Source organism: Myotis brandtii, unplaced genomic scaffold (assembly GCF_000412655.1).
Source record: "Myotis brandtii unplaced genomic scaffold, ASM41265v1 scaffold197, whole genome shotgun sequence".
Classification (NCBI taxonomy): domain Eukaryota; kingdom Metazoa; phylum Chordata; class Mammalia; order Chiroptera; family Vespertilionidae; genus Myotis; species Myotis brandtii.
In genome coordinates, this window is record NW_005357346.1 from 2,261,436 (window position 1) to 2,284,659 (window position 23,224).

Below are 23,224 nucleotides of genomic sequence, written 5' to 3' on the forward strand. Positions count from 1 at the left end.
GTGGGACTGTCAATCACAAAACCCTTCTCCCCTCCCAAGGGTGAGCATGCAACCCAGATATGACCAATCAGAGACTTCCTTGGGCTTGTATATACTGACACTGGAAAAGAGAGGTCCTCTTTCCCTCTGGGTTACTAAGCAGAAATGAAATAAAACTATTTACAACCATTGCCACCACATCTATGGAGGAAGCTCATTTATAATAGGAGAAAATGAAGGTAATCATAGAAAGAAGCAGAATTGATTGATTGTACATATCTCTGTATCTCTATCTATCTATGTACCTATGTATCTACCTACCTACCTACCAACCCTTCTATCCATCTTTCTATGAGAGGAAGACAGAAGGAGAAAGAGATCTGAAACTATTTTAGTCATAATGTAAACAAATAATACTTCTGTACACCAATACTTTTTTTTTTTTGGTGTAAGCTTGAGTTCTGTTTTCAATACTTAGAACAAAGAGAGTTCTAATAGACTCCTTTCATCGTCATATCAAGCTTATGAAGTAGTCAGGGCTCAGAGAATTAACTTGTTCAGAAGTCATTTATTTAGTCAATCATTGCTGAGCCAAGGTTCACTCAGGTCTCTCTGATCCCCCAGCTCTGCTGCTGGCACTCTGTCAAGCTGCCTGCCTCCCAACAATGGGCAAAACCTGGTCCTGCCTCCAAGACACAAAGTCTGTGAGGAAATGAGACCTGTATAAACCGCTATAAAGCAAGCAGAACACAATACTATAACAGAGATACAAATAAAATTCAGTGGGATGCACAGAGGAGGGACTTGAGACTACAACTGTGCCTCAAGTCAGACCCAGCTTTGGGGGATTCCTGAATAGTACTTGGATACCCAAGGAAACCCCAAAGTCACCAGTCTCCCAAAGTTTGGGCTTTCCTGGGCACTGGCTATTTACTGATGTGCAAACCAGCAGTTCTCACAACCCTGAGCAGAAACTGATTGCTAGGAGCTGTGGCCACAATTCGCAGAGCTTGGCATTGTTTGTGATTCTGTCACTCATATTTACAGTTGCCTTGAAACCTTTGCTCCGAAGAGCCCCGCCCTACTCCCAGGCCTGATCACTGCTCGCCTGCCTGATCCTTCCACTCCATTCCTTCCTGCTACAACCACAGTGAGCCTGCAGCTGAGTGGAGGGTTGGAAAAAGGTAAGTCTGGATAATTATTTTCTAGGCATCTACCAAGGGAAATGACTTTACACATGCCATTTACAAGCTATTTGCAAAATCGGCAGTATATTCAATTGTTTATTCGGCAGTAGTTTTCAACCTCTTTTTCTTACTTGAGCCCATTTTAAGCTGAGCAAAAGAGCCCAGAGCCCATCAACGCCATCCTTTCTCATGTACCAGTGGAAAAATAACTCAGGGATACTCTTAAGGGGCATTGTAAAAAGTATATTTTGGGGAATTAAGTGTACATGTGTTTTAGCAATTAGGGCATAAATGATTCATATTCAAATTGCATTGCATAACTGTCTTTAGGTATAATCACTGGAAAATTCAAGGCCAAAAAATACAGTCACTTTAAGGTTAATCAAACAAATCACAACTAACTTGTTAATGATGGAGATAAGTTAACAGTAAATTATAATGAAAAACAAGCAATTGAAGACCTTGACCCACATATGGCCACACTGATGGTAGACTAATGACAGTGTTTTAGTCCAGAGAATGTCAATGCGTGGGCAAGGCTCCATCAGAACTTTCCCTGGAAGCTGGACTTCTTGGTGGAATATTAAATTAAAACTCGGTAGCTCACCGATTTTTGTTTATGAATTCCAAATTAGATTAACCTTTTAAAAAATACATAAAATTTGAAAAAGGTTAATCTAATTTAAGGGACTTTTCCAGGTTACTCAGAGGTGACTGATCCTGGGATCAAAGGTTAATCTCTCTCCCTTTTAAAAAATACATATAATTTTTAAAAGGGAGAGAGAGAGAGATAGAAACATGAATGATGAGAATCATTGATCGGCTGCCTCCTACATGCCCGCACTAGGGATCAAGCCCACAACCTGGACATGTGACCTGACCAGGAATCGAAATGTGACCTCCTGGTTCATAGGTCAATGCTCAATCACTGAGCCACACCAGCCAGGCAGATTAACTTAGCAAGCTATTAGTAAGTCTTAGATGTACATAAACATGGGAATGTATGGATTTGTAAATAATTTGTCCCAAAAGACCGAAGGGAAGACTTGCTTTATTGGGTCAGTTTGAGACCTGTCAGGTGAGCCTTGGGTCGCTTTTGAGAATAAGCTACCCAAGTTGTAAGCTTGAGTTCGGTTCTCAAGCTTTGGTTGGGAGGCTCTGGAACACAGCTGCATTGTTATCTGCAGGGGTCTTGGACCACGGCAGGAGTGACATATGAGAACTGAGAGCCAGGGACATTTGTTTCAACTCCCTTGCCTTCTATAATGAGAGTTTGCCTGGACCTCAGGAGAAAGTGCAGCATTCCAACTGGGCACTCCCAGTTAGGTTAGCATGGAGGTCAGTGTGCCTGGGACATTTTTCACACTCGCTAATTTAAAAAAACAACCTCCTCAAAGCAATGACGATGGATGTTGTTGACTCACAGAAGTGTTATGAAACTTTATTTGTAGCTAGAAAATTGAATGACAGAAAGACTAGGAAGCCGTCAGCCAGAAAACCCAGCAGTACCAGTTTCCCAAAGGTACAATGCCTTCTACCTGAGGAAATAACACTTCACAATTGTGTAACACTTTTAACCTTTCAAAACACATTTGCATATGTTACTTGGATCTAGCCAGAAGGTGTAATTGCTGAGGTGACCAGAGGTAGTTTGCAGTTCTCTGACCCCTTTCTTTTCTCTTATTTCCTCAGTGCTCTCCTTCCCTCTCCTCGGGTTCATATCCCTCCTAATTTATCCTTTCTCTCTTGTGCTTTCTATTCACTTTCTCAGTGATTGCTTTAATAGTTGGCCAAGGCCTTGATTATTCTTAAAATGAAACCACAGGACTATTCGGGGTTACTCAGAGGTGACTGATCCTGGGATCAAAGTCTAATTCCATCTAGATCAGTGGTTCTCAACCTGTGGGTCGAGACCCCTTTGGCGGTCGAACGACCCTTTCACAGGGGTCGCCTAAGACCATCCTGCATATCAGATATTTACATTACGATTCATAACAGTAGCAACATTACAGTTATGAAGTAGCAACGAAAATAATTTTATGGTTGGGTCACAACATGAGGAACTGTATTTAAAGGGCCAGAAGGTTGAGAACCACTAATCTAGATCTTCTGGATTCTTTGTTATTTATTTTAATTTTTTATTTTTAAATATATTTTTATTGCTTTCAGAGAGGAAGGAAGAGGGAGAGAGAGGTAAAAACAGCAATGATGACAGAGAATCATTGATTGGCTGCCTTCTGCATGCCCCAGGTATGTGCCCTGATGGGCAATCAAAGTGTGACTTCCAGGTCCATCGGTCTACACCCAACCACGGAGACACCATGGCTGGGCCTGGGTTATTTAAAAAAGAAACCACACACACAAGATTTGACTTTTCAGTGAGTCAGGACTTCATGTAAAGCTCATTCATTCCTAGGTAGGTTGGGTTTATTGATGAGGAAAATAAGACATCTGGGGCGGGGGGGGGCGCTGCTAGCAGCGTTTATTCCTGGATACATTATCCTAGGTAGGTTGGGTTTATGAACTATGAGGGACTCGTGCATAGCATAGGTTCTCGTGTTTCTGGCCTCACAGAGTCAGCCAGCACCAGCTACACATGTGTTTTGGTTGTGCAACCTAAAATTCAGTGACTCGGGGAGTATTATGGGTTGAACTGTGGCCCCCCACTCCCCACCTGGCCCAATTCATAAGTGGAAGTCCTAACCCCCAGTACCTCAGAAATGTGGCCTTACTTGGAGATAGGGGCTTTAAAGAGGTAATCAAGTTAAAATGAGGTCATTAGGATGGGCCCTAACCCATATGACTGGTGTCATAAGAAGGGGAAATTTGGACACAGAGACAGACAAGTAGAGGAAAGACACTGGGTGGAGATGGCCACCTACAAGCGAAGGAGGGAGATTTGAAATAGATGCTTCCCTCACTGCCCTCAGGAGGAGTCAACCAACCCTCCAACAGCTTGATCCTGGCCTTCCAGCTTCCAGAGCTAGGAGACAATACAATTCTTTTCTTTAAACCACTAAGTGGTCTTTTTACTAGCAAACTGGTAAATACAGAGAGCAAAGAGCCCAGGAGACTAATTTTTCCTACCTTCTCACGGGATAGTTTTAGGAATTAAATGAACTGATAGATGTAAAGCACTTTGCTAACAGTTAAAGCTACAGCAAAGATTGGTATTAATATTGCAGCAGTTCCTGGCTACCATATTTAAAACTACTGTACTCTAAAAGCCATCCCCTCCCATTCAGGCACACGGAATCACTTTCCTTGATTTGTTTTTCCCTACATAGCACTTATCACCTTCTAACACACTATGCATTTTACTTATTTTGCTTATTGTCTGCTTCTTCCCACCAGAAGTAAAACTTCATGAGGGGGAACCTTCTTTTTTGTTCACTGCTGTCTTCCCAGCACCCAGAACTTTGCCCGGTGCCTTGAAAGTCCTCAATACACTTGTTGGATGAATCAGAAATGCATATTTGTATCCTCTCATCTTTATCAGGCTATTGCCTACTTATCCTTCAAGACCCAACAAGCATCTGTCTTTCTCTCCCCTGGTTTGGAGCCCCTTCTCCATTCTCTGGAATGGGTATTTCCATCATTGCACGGACCACATCACACTTCATGCCTCCCTCACTGTGGGTCCTGGAAGGGAGGGGCCTCCAAGATGTTTGTGTCCTGTATCCCAAGGAGGTGGCTCTGAGCCTGACCCTTGGTGGGCACTCCGTTCTTGATTGCTGAGTGAGCCAGGAACTGGGGAGCAAGGGAAGGGCACAGGGAGAAGGTGGATCAGAAGTGGCTCACTAAAATAAGAGTGCTAGTGAGGCTGTGAAGAAAAGGGAACCCTTGTGCACTGTCGGTGGGAATGGAAACTGGTACAAACACTATGGAAACCGTATGGCAGTTCTTCAAAACATTGAAAATAGAACTATCTGGTCCAGCAATCCCACTTCTGGGTGTATACCTGAAAAAGATGAAGTCACTATCTCAAAGAGATATCTGCACCACCATGTTTACTGCAGCATTATAATCACATTAGCCAAGATATGGAAACAACCTACGTGCTCCTCTACGGATGAGTGGATAAAAAGAGGTGGTGTACATATACAATGAAGTATTATTAAACCGTTACAGAGAGGGAAATCCTCCCATTTGTGATATCCTGGATGAAACTTGTGAGCATTATGCTAAGCGAAATCAGTCCGAAAGAGAAAAGCAAATATATGTTCTCACTTATAGGTGCAATCTAAAGAAGCCAAACTCATAGAAACAGAGAGTAAAATGGTAATTGCCAGGGGCTGGAGGTGGGGAGGTGGGGGAAACAAGATGCTTCTTGTTTGCAAAGGGTACAAACTTCCGGTTATGAGAAGAGCAAGTTCTGGGAATCTCACGTACAGCATGGTGACTATAGTTAACAATACACTGTACTATGCAGTTGGAAGTTGCTAACAGAAAATCTTAAGTGTTCTTACCACAACAGTAACAAAATGATAATTATATGAGGTGGTGGTGTGTTAACTAATCTTATTGTGGTAATAGTTTCACAATATTTACTGTATCAAATCATCACATTGTATACCTTATCTATAGAATGTTAAGTGTCAATTACATCTCCATAAAGCTGGGAAAATAATAAAATTTGGAAGAAAAAAGGAAGTGGCTCACTAGGGGGTACTGACCTTGTAGCCTAGGCTATGCCCATGAACAGTCAACAAAACAGTACTGAGACTCAAAAGGGAGGCCATCCTCATGTGCTGTTTTGGGGGCCCCATAGGAAACAAATGGACAGTGAGGCAAACCATGAGGAGGGCCTCATGGATTTGAAATAAAGGAAATAAAATTAAAAATCAATAAATCAGAACAGATGTATTCAAAGTGATTTAAAAAAAAAAAAATGAGCCCTGAGCGGTTTGGCTTAGTGGATAGAGCGTCGGCCTTCGGACTGAAGGATCCCAGGTTCGATTCCGATCAAGGGCATGTACCTTGGTTGTGGGCACATCCCCAGGAGCGGGTGTGCAGGAGGCAGCTGATCAATGTTTCTCTGTCATCGATGTTTCTAACTCTCTATCCCTCTCCCTTCCTCTCTGTAAAAAAATCAATAAAATATATTTAAAAAATAGAATAAAATAAATTTAAAAATGAAAGTCTCCTGGATATACAAAACAGAAGTCTCACCCTAATTAATATATTAACATGATTACATACAGAATGAGTCCCCCTGGGGTTGGGTAAGGAGTGGGGGTTGTCAACCTAGAAATTTCAGTTAGAAAAGAGAGAACTGAGGAGCCTTTGTCAGCTGAGCCTGGCTGAGATGAAGATATCAGACGTTCCTAGGAGGTTTTTGATGGGAAATAAATGCCAGAGGTGGAGGCAGGGCCCACTTGGGAATGGGAGAGCCCAGTGTGACCAGAAAGTAGTGCCAAGGTGTAGCTCAAACATAACAGAGTGATTTAGGATAAGAGTTCTCTACCCTGGGGGAGCATGGTGTTGCTGTTAGCATTTAAAGAGGAAAAGGAAAATCTATACAGGGCATTGTTCTCCGAGTGAAGAATTAAGGGTCTCGGGCTGATGCTTCTCCTCTGCAAAGAATGAGGAAAGGCCTCCGCTTGCCAGACTAACCCCCTTTGGGCTTTTACTTTCCCAGGGAGCAATAGTCATCCTTTGTGGATGTTCATGCATTCATTCACACATTTTTGAACCAGACCCTGTGCTATTTCCTGAGGATACAAAAATAAATATTAGTCCAATGAAGAACCTTAACCTCCTGGATCTGTATGCAGGCATACCTCATGTTATTGTGTTATGCTTTATTGCACTTTGCAGATATTGCCTTTTTTTTTTTTTTTTTTACAAATTGAAGGTAAGAGCCTCCACTCCACCAGCAAAAAGATTACGATGTGCCGAAGGCTCAGATTATGGTTAGCACTGTTAGCAATAAAGTCTTTTTTAATTAAGGTATGTACATATTTTTTAGACATGATGCTATTGCATACTGAATAGACTTCAGTATAGTGTAAATATAACTTTTACATAGACTGGAAAACCAAAAAATTCATGTGACTCACTTTATTGTGGTGATCTGGAACCAAATCCAAAATATTCCTGAGGTATGTCTGCCATCTGCAATCCAGTTCAAACAAGTGGACTCTGGCTTCTCCCGGGGTTAGGAAGAGCGTGGTGACAGGGGACCACAAGGCTAATGAAGCAGAGCAGAAAGCCATTGGAGGAGTACATGCCAGTCCACCTGGGGACCTGGGACCAAACCTTACATCCTCTTGCTGGGAACGTTTACTGGATCACTTAGCCAAAATTACCATTGAGCTAAATGAGGGAAGATTTCAGTTAAGCAGATCTTTCTAGAATGCCTGCAGTCGTTGGCATGAGTCATTGGCTCGTCTTCAGCAGTGAACATTTTACTAGGTGCCTGAGACAAAACAGATTTATAGGATGCCCACTTGACTCCCGTGAGACCTCCTCACCTGAAGCAGAAAGATTAAAGTGATCAAGCTGTACTTCCTGTTTTAAAAATAAACATTCTCCAGGTCTTGAAAAATGAACTTCCCCAGGGAACACTTTACACAAGTAATTCCCTACACTGTGTATTTTGTATTCTCTGTAAATCTTGTAAATATTTTGCATATTAGAGACAAGAAGATATTCAGTGTTTACTTTGGAGGTAAAGGGAAAAGGAGAATAGATAGTCTTTGTCCAAAATCATCGTCTGTTTCCCAGCCATCAGAAATTTGTGGAGGTTTTACTATGTCCAACACTGGGCTGAGTATGAGGGGGGTGGAGCAGGACAAAAGGGGTAAGTAGATACAACGAAGGTGACAGCTAGTCCTCAATAAGCTTCCAGTCTCAGGCAGGTGCAGTAGGTCAGGTTCCCTGGGTCTGAGATAGAGATATGGGAGCAAGAAGTTTATTGGGGCGTGTTCTCAAGAGCACCTGTATGGGACCGAGAAAACCAGGACTGGGCAGAGGTGGGAGTTGAACTGTAATGCAACCAAAGACTCAGCCAATCCCCAGGGAGCCCCGAGGCTGAGATGACCCTTCAGAGGTGTCCCAAATGGAGGCAAGGGAGATGTGCCGTTGTGCAAGCCATTGAATGTCGCTGGATGCAGGCTTCCCCACTAGGAGGAAAAGTAAACTTGAACAAAACAGCTACTCGCTGTGGAGGGAAATTCATGGGAGGGACTCAGCTATGAGCTTTCAGCAGGCAACTTACCCAAAAGTTGGGGGGATTTGTGCCTTGTCCCCGTAGGTGTGACTGGCACACCACCGCCTCCACTACAAGGGAGTACAACACGATGATACGAATCGTGATATGACATCATGGTGCCGTAACAAAGGTTCGGATGTAGCCGAAGGAGCATTCAGAAGGTGGAGGGAAAAAGGAAAACTTCTGGGTGTGTGCAGCCCTCCAACCCCTGCCCCGGGAGAAGAGCTAAAGTGATACAATCACACATTCCCAGCTGACGGGAAGGAAAATGGGGCAGTGAGAGGATATATGTTCACTGATTGCCCTGGCTTGCCTGACTGAGCAATCCCTGTTTGGTACTGGGAAAAAACCCACCCAAGGTGACCCCAAAATTCTGAGTCTAGATGGCACTTTGCTAAGAGAGTGCTTCTCATTCTCAAAATCTCTTGTTCCTATCAAGCCCAGTTGTTCACCCGTTTTTGAAGTGTGGGTGTCAGGACTGGTGAACCTGGAGCCACCTTTCTCGGATCAGAGGGGATGAGAAAGTGATGCTCCACTCTCTGGCAAGGCCAAGGGTATTTGCATCAGTTTTGCAATTTATCTTTCTGTTTGAGATGCCTCCAGGTTTTTCCATGGATGTACCCCCCAAATAGCAACATGTCCCTTTTCCCATTTTACAATTCTGTTCAGTTACTCCCCTTGAAATTCTCCATCTTCAGGCAAGGCAAAAAAGCTGCTGTTCAGAAACTGAAAAATGATTTCCCTCCCAGGGCTTTGCATACATTTGTATACTCCGACACAATTATACAAATAAAAGAAAGCACTTCAGTCCTATTGCAGATAGGGCCTCACTTTCCTGCCTGTAAAAATACAGAGATTGGTCTTATTCAATGATCTTTATTTGCTATGCCCTTCTATGCCAAGAGCCACTGAATTGTACTGACCTCAAACAGCTGGTTGAGACCCATTGGAAGGTATAATAGTTATCTATTGTTGCTTAACAAATTACCACAAAATGTAATGACTTAAAACAACAAACATGTATTATCTCCGGTGGTTTTTTTTGTGTGTGTTTTTTTTGGTCAGGAATTCTAGAGCAGCTGATTCTGCTTAGAGTCTCTCATGAGATTGTGATTAGGGTGTTGACGGGGCTGCAGTCCTTTTAAGGCTTGACTGGGGTTGGAAGATCCATTTCTAACGTAGCTAAACTCACAGTCTCAGTTCCAGGCCACACAGACCTCTCATGACCTGGTACCTGGCTTCCCCAGAGAAGGGGATCCAAGAAAGTGTGACCAAGATGGGAACCACAATGTCTTTAGTGACTTAGTCTCGGAAGCGACACACAATTACTTCTGCCATATTCTGTCCCTTAGAAGCAGTTACCAAGTCCAGCCCAGAACCAAGGGGAGGAGACTCGAGCTCCCTTCACCAAGGAGGCCAAGGAGTTAGTGGACATAATTCAAAACCACTTCAGAAGAGAAGTTTACACTGAGCGTCAGAGTGAGCCCTGAGAAAAACCGTGAATTAGAGTCTCACTTTGTTGCAAGTGTCACCCTAGGGCAGTGATGGCGTGTCACCTCTGACACGCGAACTCATTTTTTATTAGAGTCTCACTTTGTTGCAAGTGTCACCCTAGGGCCCTCACACCCCCACGCCCATCGCCACTTCTTTGGCTCAGCATCTCAGAGTGTGTTCTCACCTCTTCTCATCACTCCATCCCAGCCCATTATTTGATCCTTCCCTAATGGTTGCAAATATAAAAAAATTTCTGTATGTGACACGGCACCAGAGTTAAGTTAGGGTTTTTCAAAATGCTGGCACGCCGAGCTCAAAAGGTTCACCATCACTGCCCTAGGGCCTTCACACCCCCACGCCCCATCACCACTTCTTTGGCTCAGCATCTCAGAGTGTGTTGTCACCTCTCCTCATCACTCCATCCCAGCCCATTATTTGATCCTTCCCTATGGATATCTGTGCCCTTCAGGACCTGGTCAGATAAGTTGATGTACTTATCCACTCCTGGCTAATGCTGGCATTTCATTATTGGAATCTACCTCTGCGGTGAAAGCAAAAGCTATCCTCCTGGAGAGAGTACGCATTTAGAGGGCAATTCCCTGGAGGACACTGTGGGGTGACTGCCCTGAGTACTCACAAACATGGGGTGTCCTAGGGAGCTTGCATGCAGCGAAGGATCAAGAATAATGTCCAACATGCTACACACCCCCAAACCTCCTTCATCGCGTTCCACCTCTGAGGTTGGAGAAGCTTCAGGCCTAGAGATGGCTCCCTTCAGGGAGGTCTTTCCTATCAGCTTCTGCTTCTGGTCCTGCATTGGGACTCCAAGGCCAAGAGAGATGTTTCAAGTCCTTCCTGAACGAGCACAGTTCTGCTGCCTGAGCCCCCCACCCTGCCCCCTCTCCCATGTTTCATCTACTGGTGTCAGGGCTAATCTGCAGTTTTCTGCAGTTTTCATAACCCACAGTCAACCATGATCCGAAAGTGTGAAATGGGAAATTCCAGAAATAAACAATTCATAGGTTTTAAAGTGTGCGCCGTTCTGAGTCGTGTGATGAAATACCGTGCCATCCTGCTCTGTCCCTCCCGTGATGTGAATCATCCCTTTGTCTGGCATCTCCACATTGATGTGCGACACCCCCATTAGCAGTAACCCACAGTAAACCGTGATCCGAAAGTGTGAAATGGAAAATTCCAGAAATAAACAATTCATAGGTTTTAAAGTGTGCGCCGTTCTGAGTCGTGTGATGAAATACCGTGCCATCCTGCTCTGTCCCTCCTGTGATGTGAATCATCCCTTTGTCTGGCATCTCCACATTGATGTGCGACACCCCCATTAGTCACTTAGTAGCTATCAGATTGGCATATCGCAGTGCTTGTGTTCAAGTAACCCATATTTTACTTAATAATGCCTCATTTATATAACTTTTATTGCAGTATTATTACTATAATTGTTCTACTTTATTGTTAGTTATTGTTGTTAACCTCTTACTGTGCCCAATTTATAAATTAAGCTTTATCATAGGTAGATGTGTATAGGAGAAAACTAGTATAGAGTTTCGTACTATTCCTTTGGGGGTCTTAGAACAATGACTGTGTAAAGTTGAACCATCTCCCATCCTAGAGTGGACAGCAGAGTCAAGCTAGTTTCTTGGAGTCCTTCTGGATTGGGCCTCCAGGGCCACTGATAACAACTGTAATAACTGTGCTCTCTGGGGTCAACCAGCCAGGCCTGGATCCAGCAGGAACACAGGGACTGGACCTATAGCTGCTCAGTAGCTCTCAGACTTGCCTTCATTGGTTGGTTCCAATCACCAGGTGATGGAATAAGCTCTGCTGGTGTCTTTAGGTGTCTAAAGAGGGAGCAGAGCCCATCTAACATCCAAACTGAGTGCTCAGGGCTAGATCTCCTCTTCCATCTCTTGTTTTCTCTCCTCTCCCTTACCAAGGTCAGGTCCAGGACCTAGTGACTTCTTTTTTTTTTTTAAAAATATATTTTATTGAATTTTTACAGAGAGGAAGGGAGAGGGATAGAGAGTTAGAAACATCGATGACAGAGAAACATCCATCAGCTGCCTCCTGCACGCCGCCTACTGGGGATGTGCCCACAACCAAGGTACATGCCCTTGACCAGAATCGAACCTGGGACCCTTGAGTCCGCAGGCCGACGCTCTATCCACTGAGCCAAACCGGTTAGGGCAGGACCTAGTGACTTCTAACCAGACAACTGCAAGGGCCTCCCTGCTGTCCTGGCTCTGCTTGGTGCACATCAAACTCCACTGGCTTGCTCATTGGCTCTGCCCCTCAACAACTTCCAGTGAACTCATCTCCCACGTGAAGGGTGCATTCTACTCCTTCGTTTTCCAGCCACATTCCCCACCACTTGACTTCCTATGTGTGGCTATTCGGCCAAATTAAACTCTGGGTTGTTTCCCAAACCTACTCTGACATTTTCCCACCTCTACTTATGTTGTTCTCTCAACTGTAATGTCTTCCTTTCTCCCCTTACTTCCACTTCTTTCTCCTTCAAATTTGTTCTCACCTTCACTTCAAGCCATGTCCCTCATGAACATATATAAACAATTCTGACCAAAATGTCAGCAAACCAAATCTAACAATATGTCAAAGGATAATACAACATGACTAAACAGGGTTTATCCCAGGAATGTAAGGTTGGTTTACTAGTAGCATTCCAAAATCAACCATTGTAATTCTTCGTATTCACTTTCTACTGTTGTGTAAAAAATTATCACAAACTTAGCAGTTCACAACAACACAATTTTAGTATCATACAGTTTCTGTAAATCAGAAGTCCGGGTATGGCACAACTGGGTTCTCTGCTCAGGGTCTTACGAGGCTGAAATCAAGGAGTTGGTCATAGTCGTGGTTCTCTTGTAGGGCTTGAAGTTCTCTTCCAAGCTAGCAATAGCCCTTTACTGTGCCGCTTTCTGTGGCCTATTTTATTGTAGAAATACTTGTGTCTTTGTCTTATTCCCACTACATTCCCTGCCCTAAAGGCAGAAACTGGCCTCTTCATCTAGGTGTTGTGAATTTGTACCAAGAAGTCCAAATGTACTGCTACTTTCTTGAGCATTTTGTAACAGTGAATAAAGAGTCATTTCAGGTTTTATATTTTTCCCATTTTGCCACAGAACTTGTTTACATTCCACTCATTTGGCAGTACTTTCCCCAGTCTGGTTAGTCAGCATTTCTGACAGCTGCTTGGCATGGCTTTCAATCTGCCCTGGCTGGTGTGACTCAATGGTTGGGTGTCGTCCCATGCACTGAAGGGTTGCAGGTTCAATTCTCGGTCAGGGCACATGCCCAAGTTGCAGGCTTAATCCCCAGTGGGGGACCTGCAGGAGGCAGGCCATAGATTTTCTCTCTCACTTCGATGTTTCTTCTCTCCCTTCCTCTATCTCTCAAAATAAAATTTTAAAAATTCTTTTAAAAAAATGACAGCCATCTGTAAGGTGTACTGTCACACAGCCCATTCTCTGGAGGTGGTGATAGCAATCCTTACTATTACTTAGTTACAGTCTAATGGGCCAAAGCACTTTTATTTTAGAACTCATAACCAAATGTGGGTCCGCCATTTCTGGATAAAACTTTCATTTTAAGAAATTACATCTAGGAAATCGAACCAGACATAGAGATATCTGAGAATCTGGAACAAATACTCATACCCCAAACTAGGGGGCTTTTCTTGGGTAGACAGTTCAAGGTGGTTCTATACTTCTCCCCCCATCTCAGCTGTACCTACTTGGAGTCCTTTTCTCACTTCCATTTCCATGTGATGGGAGCAGACAGAATATTGTGACTATGGGAGCACCAAGGACTTTGCCTCCCTTCTCTTACAGAGATCTCTAGCTGGATGAAACAAGTCAGTCAGGGAGGTTCCGGTGTGCAATACTAGTTAACAGCTCAGGCTTTGGAGCCCAACTGTCTAGGGTTGAATCCCAGGATATGTTTCTTAATATTTTGTACCTCAATTTCCTCATCTGCAAAATGGGAACAGTTAGAGTGCTTATCTCATAAGCTTATTCCAAAGACTAAATGAGCTAATTCATTTAGAATAGTGACTGGCACATAGTAAACATTCAGTCATAAAAGTTAGCTACTGTTATCTTTAGAACTGTTGTATATTCAAATTAACTGGGAAGATTTTGAAAAATGCTGATGCTTGGAGTTCCCATCCTAGATCAGGATTTCTCACCTGTGACACTATAGATGTTTTTGACAGCTAATTTTTTGTTGTTGAAGGTTGTCTATGCATTGTAAGATATTTAGCAGCATCCCCGGCCTTTATCCATTAGAGGCCAATAACATCTCTCTCTCTCTCCACTCTCAGTTATGGTAACGAAAATTGTTTCCAGACATGGCTAAATATCCAGTAGGATCAGAAATTGACCTCAGCTGAGATATACTGCCCCAGATCAGTGAAATAATAGTTTCTGGAGTTGGGGCTTTGGGCATGGGTCTTCCCCAGGGCAGATCCAGGTTTTGTGGGGCATGAAGCTTATAAAACTTGGGGGTCTCTCTTTTAGAAAAGTAGTACATATTACAAAATTTGTTATGAAGTGAATATTCATTTAGAATGAGTAAAGAAATCTTAACAAAGTATTGGTGACTTGGAGATTCATATTCCTTTCTTTTGAGATCACTATAGACAATTTCCCAGCAAAAAATTCTTTTTGATAACAACCTGGCTTTCTCTTTCCACCTGTAATACCCTACACCTCCCAGCGTTCACAGCGGCCCTGAAGTTTAAGCAACCTGAGCAAGCTTTATGGGCAATCTACCTCTATGCCTTTTGTTGCTGCAGCACAGTGCTTTGGATGAAGGCCCAGCTGGGCAGAGCAGGCACAAAGCCCACAAGGCCTAGTTCCCTTAATCAAGATTTCAGAAAACTTGGCAGGTAGGATGCAGATAGGGAGCACAGCAAGAGGACATTGAAATTGGAGTCCAAACCTAAAGTCTGGAGAACCATGATTCTGATCATGACATAACTAGTTCAAACAATGGTGCTGAGCTTTGGTTTTCAGCCTCAGCACTGAGGTCCTGGGCAGGCTAATTGATCACAATTCGGGACTAGGGGTGGTAGGGGCCAGGCAGAGGAGAAGTGTGCCTCACAGGTCAATACAATTGCCCTCCATGAATTCCTCAGGAATACTGACTCCCAGGTCTGAGCAGAAACCAGGCAATGGGCAGGTCACATAAGCACACAGCAGCCATAACTAGGGAGCCAGACTCCAGGTCTTAGAGAGTAAACATACTTCTCAGACCCATTAGATGAGGTTGTAAGGAGAGACTTAGCCTGTAAATACTGAACTCTGCTTACAGACTGAATATGTGTGTCCTCCTCAAATTCATATGTTGAAATCCTAGCCTCCAATGTAATGGTATTAGGAGGTAGGACCTTTGGGACGTGATTAGGTTATGAGTGGAGTCCTCATGAATGGTCTTAGTGCCCTTATGAAAGAGACCCATAGAGCTCCCTTGCCCCTTCTATCACGTGAGGACACAATGAAGATGGCAGTCTATGAAGCAGGCAGTGGGCTCATCACCAGACACTGAATCTGCCAGCAACTTGATCTTGGACTTCCCAGCTTCCAGAACTATGAGAAATAAATGTCTGCTGTTTATAAGCTACCTAGTCTATACTATCTGTTATAATAGCCCGAATAAACTAAGACAAAATTCCTGCCTCCCTTTGGATGGACCCCAGAACTGGATGTGAGGAAGAGCAGCCGGGACTGGATATAGGCAGAAGCTGTGAACCCACCTGAGATGCGCTGAAGCAGGAAATGAGGTCAGGACTGACAGGGTAAAAGCTACTAAACAGCTCTCTTGATCCTGGGTATGGAAAACAGGCTAGGTGGACCTTACAGCTCTTTATGACATCATCAAGGTTGCCTATGGAAGCATCATGGAACCTGCTAAGATGATGAACTTAGGGGTTTTCCAGACTCCTGAAATCAAAAGGATTGAACCTTGAAGTCACCTCTGCAATTTGGGTTGGCTATGTAGTCCATTTATCAGAACTGGGGATGAGGACTACTTGACTATGAAGCTCCTAAAGGTTAGTTGGATATACCAAGGATCTCGTAGACCATTTCCATGAATTGACACCTTTAGCACACTTAATAGAGAGCGTCTATATGTTCAATATTATTACTGCTGTCATTTCAGTAACCAGGATTGCTGGCAAGTACTGTGCCTTTAAGAGGCAGTGAAAAGGACAGATTCCTTTTCATTCAGAATTGCCCCAGTGTAGTGTTTGGGTGAGGTTTTAGGGGGCATTGATTACAGCGTGTGTGATGGCATGAGGGATAAGGTGGAAGAGGGGTTTTTCAGTCTGACTCCCTGGTAACTGTGGTCCTCTCCTATCCTACCTGTGTTCCAGTTACCCATGAGTATGGCTGCGTGCTCTCTAATCTTTATATTATAAACCATCAGGGAAGAGGCAATCTGTGTTTAAGTGATACTCCAGTCAAACTAACCGTCCTAATGAACCAAGGGAACCTCCATCTGGCTCCAAGTGTTCTTCCAACCTCAGGTGTGTGACTCATTCAACTAACCTAGGAAACTAACTAGAACCAGTGATTTCACCCTTCTATTGGGACACAAGTCCATCTTCCTCTCCCTTTCCTTGCCTAGTCATTAGTAATCGTGCAAATGGATAATAAAGTAGTCCAAAGAAGGCAATGGTAAGAGAAAAAGCAACAAGTTTGGATAATTTTGAAATTAGAACTTCAAACAATCTCTTGAGCAACGAGGACAAATTGCTTCATATTAGAAGGATGTCTCTTGTCCCCCACCCCTCCCCCCGCTCCTGCCAAATAACCAAAGTCTTCCATGCCATATTCCATAATTCTAGGAACTCATATTTTCTAAAGGAAATTGCTGTCTTATTCTTCTGGGTTTTTAGGTTCGTTATTTGCAAAGAACAATGTTCAGGTCTTTTTCTTAGAATTACGTTAACTCTTTTTATGCTTTAGCTTTTAACCTCTCTAATACATGTAAGAGGCCTGAGATTTCACGCTCCCCCCTTCCCCCACAAGCCACCACATCCACAGCACATTAAAAGGAATGTTACAAAGGAGTTAGAGCATCAGCTGTGTCTCTGAGAATATCCTTTTAGTTGCTATTTTTCCAACTATGTTGGGATCTGAGTCCAAGTCTGTCAGAGTCAGGACTGTCTGGCTTCAACATCAAGACTCTATCCACTCTCCCTCACTGCCCATTCTCCCAGGAGGAGAAGGAGGAGGGAGAGGGGAATGGAGGAGGGGAGAGGGATGGGGAGAAGGAAAAATAGAGATGCTAAAGGTGGTTTGCTTTTGAGGGAATTCAATATCAGCTTTTTATACTTTTGAATGTAACTCTCCATCAAGATATTGTTAATAATTAATAAGGGAATAGCCTATAAATATCTGTAATAGCTACTTCACAGGACTGTTGTAAGGCTACTATTAATATTTAATAAGGTAACGTTACCTTATTAATACCTAAGTATTATTTAAATCTACCTCACAGGATTGTAGTGAGAAATACAGATAAGTATATAAAGTGCCTGGCACATCAATGGTAGTTATTAAATAGTAAATCTTACTGATCCTATGAATTTGGTAGAAACACATTCTCTAACTCTAGAGTCAGACAGACCCGAATTTGTATGACTTTGAACAAGTTATTTAAAGTCACAAAGCCTTAGTTTCTTCATTTATAAATGGTAGAAAATAGCTCCTACGTCACAGTATTGTTGTGAAGATTAAATATGCTAATGCTATGATATTTAACATTATGCTTGTAGAAAATGCTGAATGAGCGTGGTTATTATATTAATGTTATTATGAGGGTCTTATTATTCTGCTTTTGTTTAGTTTGTCCTTGGTGCCACCATACATACCATTTCCTTGTTAAAGACTCCACATGCCTTTCCCCCACCCCTCCTTTTTTGGAATATCTATGCTTTTAAAATTCTGAAATCAACTAGGAAAGATTCCATTGGATTTCCTTTTTTCTAATCCTCGTTGAGTCTACTTTCATTACCCTTTTCCCCTTAAATTGTCTCAGTCCTTTCTTTTCGCCATTATTATTTTAATTTAGAGCACTTATGGTGCACAATCCATTATTCAAACCTAGCACATCTTGTGACTTGGAAACACTTTTTGTTCAGTAACAGTCACCAGGCCCAGATGAGTTCAGTGGGGAATCTTACCAAACATTTAAATAAGAAATTATACCATACCCTAGCCAGTTTGGTTCAGTGAATAGAGCATCGGCCTGCAGAACAAAGGGTCCCGGGTTCGATTCCAATCAAGAGAACGTACCTCGGTTGCAGGCTCCTCCCCTCCCCGGGCCCTGGCGGGGGCTCGTGCAGAAGGCAACCAATCCATGTGTTTCTCTCACATTGATGTTTCTCTCTGTCTTTCCCTCTCTCTTCCACTCTCCCTAAAAAATCAATGGAAAAATATCCTCGGGTGAGGATTAACAAAAAAAAGGGGGCGGGGGGGAAATTATACCAATTCAACAGGAGCTGTCATTCATTGCTGGTGAGAATGTAAAATGAATGGTACAGCCACTTGAGAAGACGGTTTGGCTGTTTCTTACAAAACAAAACACACCCTTACCATACAATTGAGCAATCATGCTCCTTGGCATTTACTCAAAGGAGTTGGGAACTTATGTCCACATCAAAACCCACACACAGATGTTTATAGCAACTTTATTCAGAATTACCAAAACTTGGAAGCAAGGAAGATGTCCCTTAGTAGGCACATAATAAACTGTTGTACATCTTGACAATGGAATATATTCAGCACTAAAAAGAAATAAGCTATCAAGCCATGAAAAGACATGGAGATAACTTAAATGCAATTACTAAGTGAAAGCAGCCAATCTAAAAAGGCTACCCATGATATGATTCCAACTGTATGACATTCTGTAAAAGGCAGAACTATAGAAACGGTAAAAAGATCAGTGGTTGCCAGGGTTGGAAGAGGGAGGAACGAATAAGAATAATACAGAGGATTTTTAGGGCAATGAAACTATTCTAGATAAAGCTACAATGGTGGATTTTCAACGTTTTTCTTTATACATTTGTCAAAACCCATAGAATACACACCACCAAGCGTGAAGCCCAATGTAAACTATGAACATTGGGGGCTAATGTGTCAATTAGATTCATCGATTATAACAAATGTACCACTCTGATTCAGGATGTTGATACTGCAGGAGGCTGTACATGTGTGAGGGGAAGGGTAGTATAGGAACTTTCTGTACGTTTGCTCAGTTTTGCTGTGAACTTAAACCTGCTCTGAAAAAATAAAGTTTGTTAAATAAATACACAGAACATTAGTCTTTAATACCTTCCACTTTGACATTTGTCTCTTTTTCCTAATACATAGTTATTGTTGAAATAAATAATGTCTAATTTTGTGACCCGTTTTGAGATCTTAAGGTTCAATCCAAAGGGTCTTCCTAACACCAAATGCCAACTGGAGGCAACATTTTTAAAAAATATATTTTTATTGCTTTCAGAGAGGAAGGAAGAGGGAGAGAGAGATAGAAACATCAATGATGACAGAGAATCATTGATTGAATTCTACTGCCTCCTGCACACCCCCTGCTGGGGATTTTGCCCGAAACCCGGCATGTGCCCTTGACTGGAATTGAACCCGGGACCCTTCAGTCCACAGGCTGATGCTCTATTCACTGAGCCAAACTGGCTAGGGCAACTCCAGGTAACCTTTATCCTCTGGCTTTTGTGGCTTTATTTATAATGTACATCTCAAAGCTAAAGGCATTTCCCAATCAATCCTAGCTTCCCTAAGAACCCATTATAAGCCTAAATATTTTTCATTACAAGAATACATAATAAATAAACTGTGAAAATGTATATCACTTGGTACATTCATACTAAGTGGTCCTTAAAATAAATGTATTAAAAATGTATTTTAGACAGTTTGTATTAGAGTTTGTTAGAAATGCTAGATCTTGAAAACATGCTCAGTACTAGTACCAAGTTGCATGATATTACTCATGGCATACTATTTTTACATTTATTTGTCCTTATTTATATTGTTAATGACATTATTTCTGGAAAGTATAAAAACACAGTAATAGTAAACAATTGAAAAGGAAGAAGGAGGGTGGGTGGAATGGGGAAGAGAACACTGACTGGGACTTCAACTTTATTTTCAGTTTTCAAAAGAATCTCTTGTGAAAATTCTGGTTTTCTCCTGAAGTGCTCTAGAGGATAAAGTTTTCTGGCCATTTTGTAATGCTTTTCTTTGTTCCCATGTTTCACTTTCAGTTTTGAGAGGCATACCTAATTTCAGCATTCTGAAATTTGTGGACTTAATTTTGTCACTCTATCTTTACCATTACAGTTTTATAGGCGGTATCCCAAAAAGAGTCTATATAAGGTAATTTGACCTAGGAGTAAATCCCAGTGCTATCACTTGTTAGTAGTTTGGTGTCAAGTAAGTTACTTAATTCTGTTTCCTTGTCTGTAAAACGGTGGTAACAAAAATATTCCTCTCTGGGTGTTATGACATACTGTCTGTAATAGTGGCTGACACTACTAGTAATAGTTGCTGGTACACAGTAAATGCTAGCTTCTTTAAGACTCAAATCCTATTCTTTCTTAGTCTTAGAACTATTTGTAGTTTGAATGAATGCCAGGAGATTTATATAGTCAACAATGAAGTAGCTATACTAAGATAGCAGGCTAGAAATTTTATATGGAAATATAAGTAATAAGGTAAAGCACCAGGTAACAGTTCATGAATAAGTGTGTTTTAGAGGCAAAGGAAGAATAAATGAGTACATACTTTAAAGCACACCGTTGAAGAGGAAGCTGATATACCATTGTAAAATGTGTGATGCAAGAAATTAAGTTGTTTCTACCAGTCTTAAGCTACCATCAAGAGCATGGATGGGTCTAGTTATGTCATATGATATATCACATAGATTACCTGTATTAACAACAAAATAAAAGTCATGATCCATAGTTACTAGGAATGAAATGGAGGGTAGAGTGGAGGTGGGGAATTTTAAAAGTTAAACATGAAGGTGTGTTGTGGTTTTGAATGTAATAGCAGCTGTGATTAATATGTGATCTTCTAGACCACTGGTTCTCAACTTTCCTAATGCCGTGACCCTTTAATACAGTTCCTCATTTTGTGGTGACCCCCAACCATAAAATTATTTTCGTTGCTACTTCATAACTGTAATTTTGCTACTGTAAACAATATGTAATTATATATGTGTTTTCCGATGGTCTTAGGCGACCCCTGTGAAAGGGTCGTTTGACCCCCAAAGGGTCGCAACCCACAGGTTGAGAACCGCTGTTCTAGACAATAAACAGGTACGCCCCTTAACAAACCAGTATTCAGAAAATTCAGAATAGTAGAAGTTTTGTTTCCTTTTTTGACCGCTTGAGGTTCTGAGAACTCTTGGAAGAGAAAGTGCCTATTCAAATATTTTTCAAAGTAGCCAAGTATTTCTCAAAATGTGGTCTAGCTCACCCATAAGAAGTAAATGGATAGCATATGTCTCCAGAAGGGATATTCTGAAAAGGACACATGGATTATGTAGGATTTGAACCAAAAATGCATAACCCAAATCTAATCACTAGAAAACATTCACTGAACTTACAATAAGGGATATTCTATAAAATATTGGATTTGTGTTCTTTAAAAAGTGACATTTTAAACAGCTCTCCGGGAGATTCTTATATACATTAAAGCCTGAAATTAAAAAGAACCCGAGACGATTCTTATGATTAGGCATGTTTAAGAAACATTGAGGGTGGTTTCCTCCTGCAGGGTGAAACCCTCCGCATAGAACTCAACTCCAGTGTCTTTTCTCCGGGCCTCTGAAGTTCAGAAAACATGTCTTGAAGATATGACTCCAGGACCACCCTATTTTCTCCAGAAGGTCGCTGTACCAAGTTGAATATGCCAAGGAGGCAATCGCACATGCAGGCACCTGTTTGGGAATTTTAGCCGTTGATGGTGTTTTGCTTGCAGCAGAGCGAAGTAACATCCACAAGCTTCTTGATGAAGTCTCTCTCCCCACCTCACCCCCCCACCCCCCGGAGCAATTTATAAACTCAATGAGGACGTGGCTTGCAGAGTGGCAAGCATAACTTCTGATGCTAATGTTCTGACTAATGAACTGAGGCTCATTGCTCAAAGGAATTTATATTACAGTATCAGGAGCCAGTTGCTTGTGGGCGGTTGGTTACAGCACCGTGTGATATCTAACAAGCTTATACACAGTTTGGAGAAAAACATCCCTTTGGTGTTTCACTGCTGTACATTGGCTGGGATAAGCGTTATGGCTTTCAGCTCTATCAAAGCAACCCTAGCAGAAATTACGGGGGATGGAAAGCCACATGCATTGGAAATAATAGCTCCGCAGCTGTGTCAATGTTTAAACAAGACTACAAAGAAGGAGAAATGACTCTGAAGTCGGTACTTGCTTCAGCTATCAAACTCCTCAGTAAGACCATGGATGTTACCAAGCCCTCTGCTGAAAAAGTGGAAATTGGCCCACCAACAAGAGAGAATGGAAAGACGTTCGTCAGAGTTCTCAAACAGAAGGAAGTGGAACTGTTGGGCAAAAAAACATGAGGAAGAAGAAGCTAAGGCCGAGCGTGAGAAGAAAGAAAAAGAACAAAGAGAAAAGGATAAAATAGAAGACAAAATTGGGGATTTTAGAAGTCTTTTGGGGCACTATTTCAGTGTGAAAGCTATCCTCTTCCACACTGAGAAAGCATTGGCCTTTCTAAAACCTGGATGGTGAGAAAGTAAGATGGTACCATCTGATCAGGACCTCGATATTTCTGTCCAGTTGAATGATGATTGCTCTTCATGGACCTTTTCATTCTCCCTCCCCCCACCCCCCTTTTTGGGAATAAAACTAGGAAAGAATGGAAATGGTGAAGGAAAAAAAAAGAAAAAGAAACATTGAAATAGAGAAACCGTGAAATTTTTGGAAGAATGTCATTCAGTTCAACAGAGAGTTACGTAACTTTATCAAACTTTCATATAAGAACTTAAACTATATAATTAGTATAACTTGAATGGCTCTAGACTTTAAAAATCCCCTACTCTAAGAGGCAGTATTTTAGCGTCACTCTTTGCCCATAGCTTTGTTTGCTTCATAGTACTTAAAACAGGAGTTTGTGTCTAGAAGACTATACAATAGGAAACCAAGGGGTGAGGTGTTTTTAATGACAGTTCCCAATTTACAATCAGGTTGTATTTTAAGAGAATGTTTGTAAGTTTGCATTTCCTTATAGAAATAATGTTCTGGGTGAGAAGGAGTAGAGAGG

The 23,224-nt window shown here is 42.1% G+C and overlaps 1 protein-coding gene and 1 pseudogene across 1 annotated transcript in view; both read left to right on the forward strand.

Moving 5' to 3' along the window:
• Positions 1-1,114: 1,114 nt before the first annotated feature.
• The window catches only part of LPGAT1 (lysophosphatidylglycerol acyltransferase 1), an 87,800-nt gene continuing 65,690 nt past the window's right edge, over positions 1,115-23,224 (forward strand). Inside the window, exon 1 of the mRNA XM_005865170.2 lies at positions 1,115-1,163. The gene's annotated coding sequence lies outside the window, so the exon portion shown is untranslated. The remainder of the gene's footprint in view (positions 1,164-23,224) is intronic.
• On the forward strand, positions 21,777-22,692 carry LOC102247351 (annotated as a pseudogene).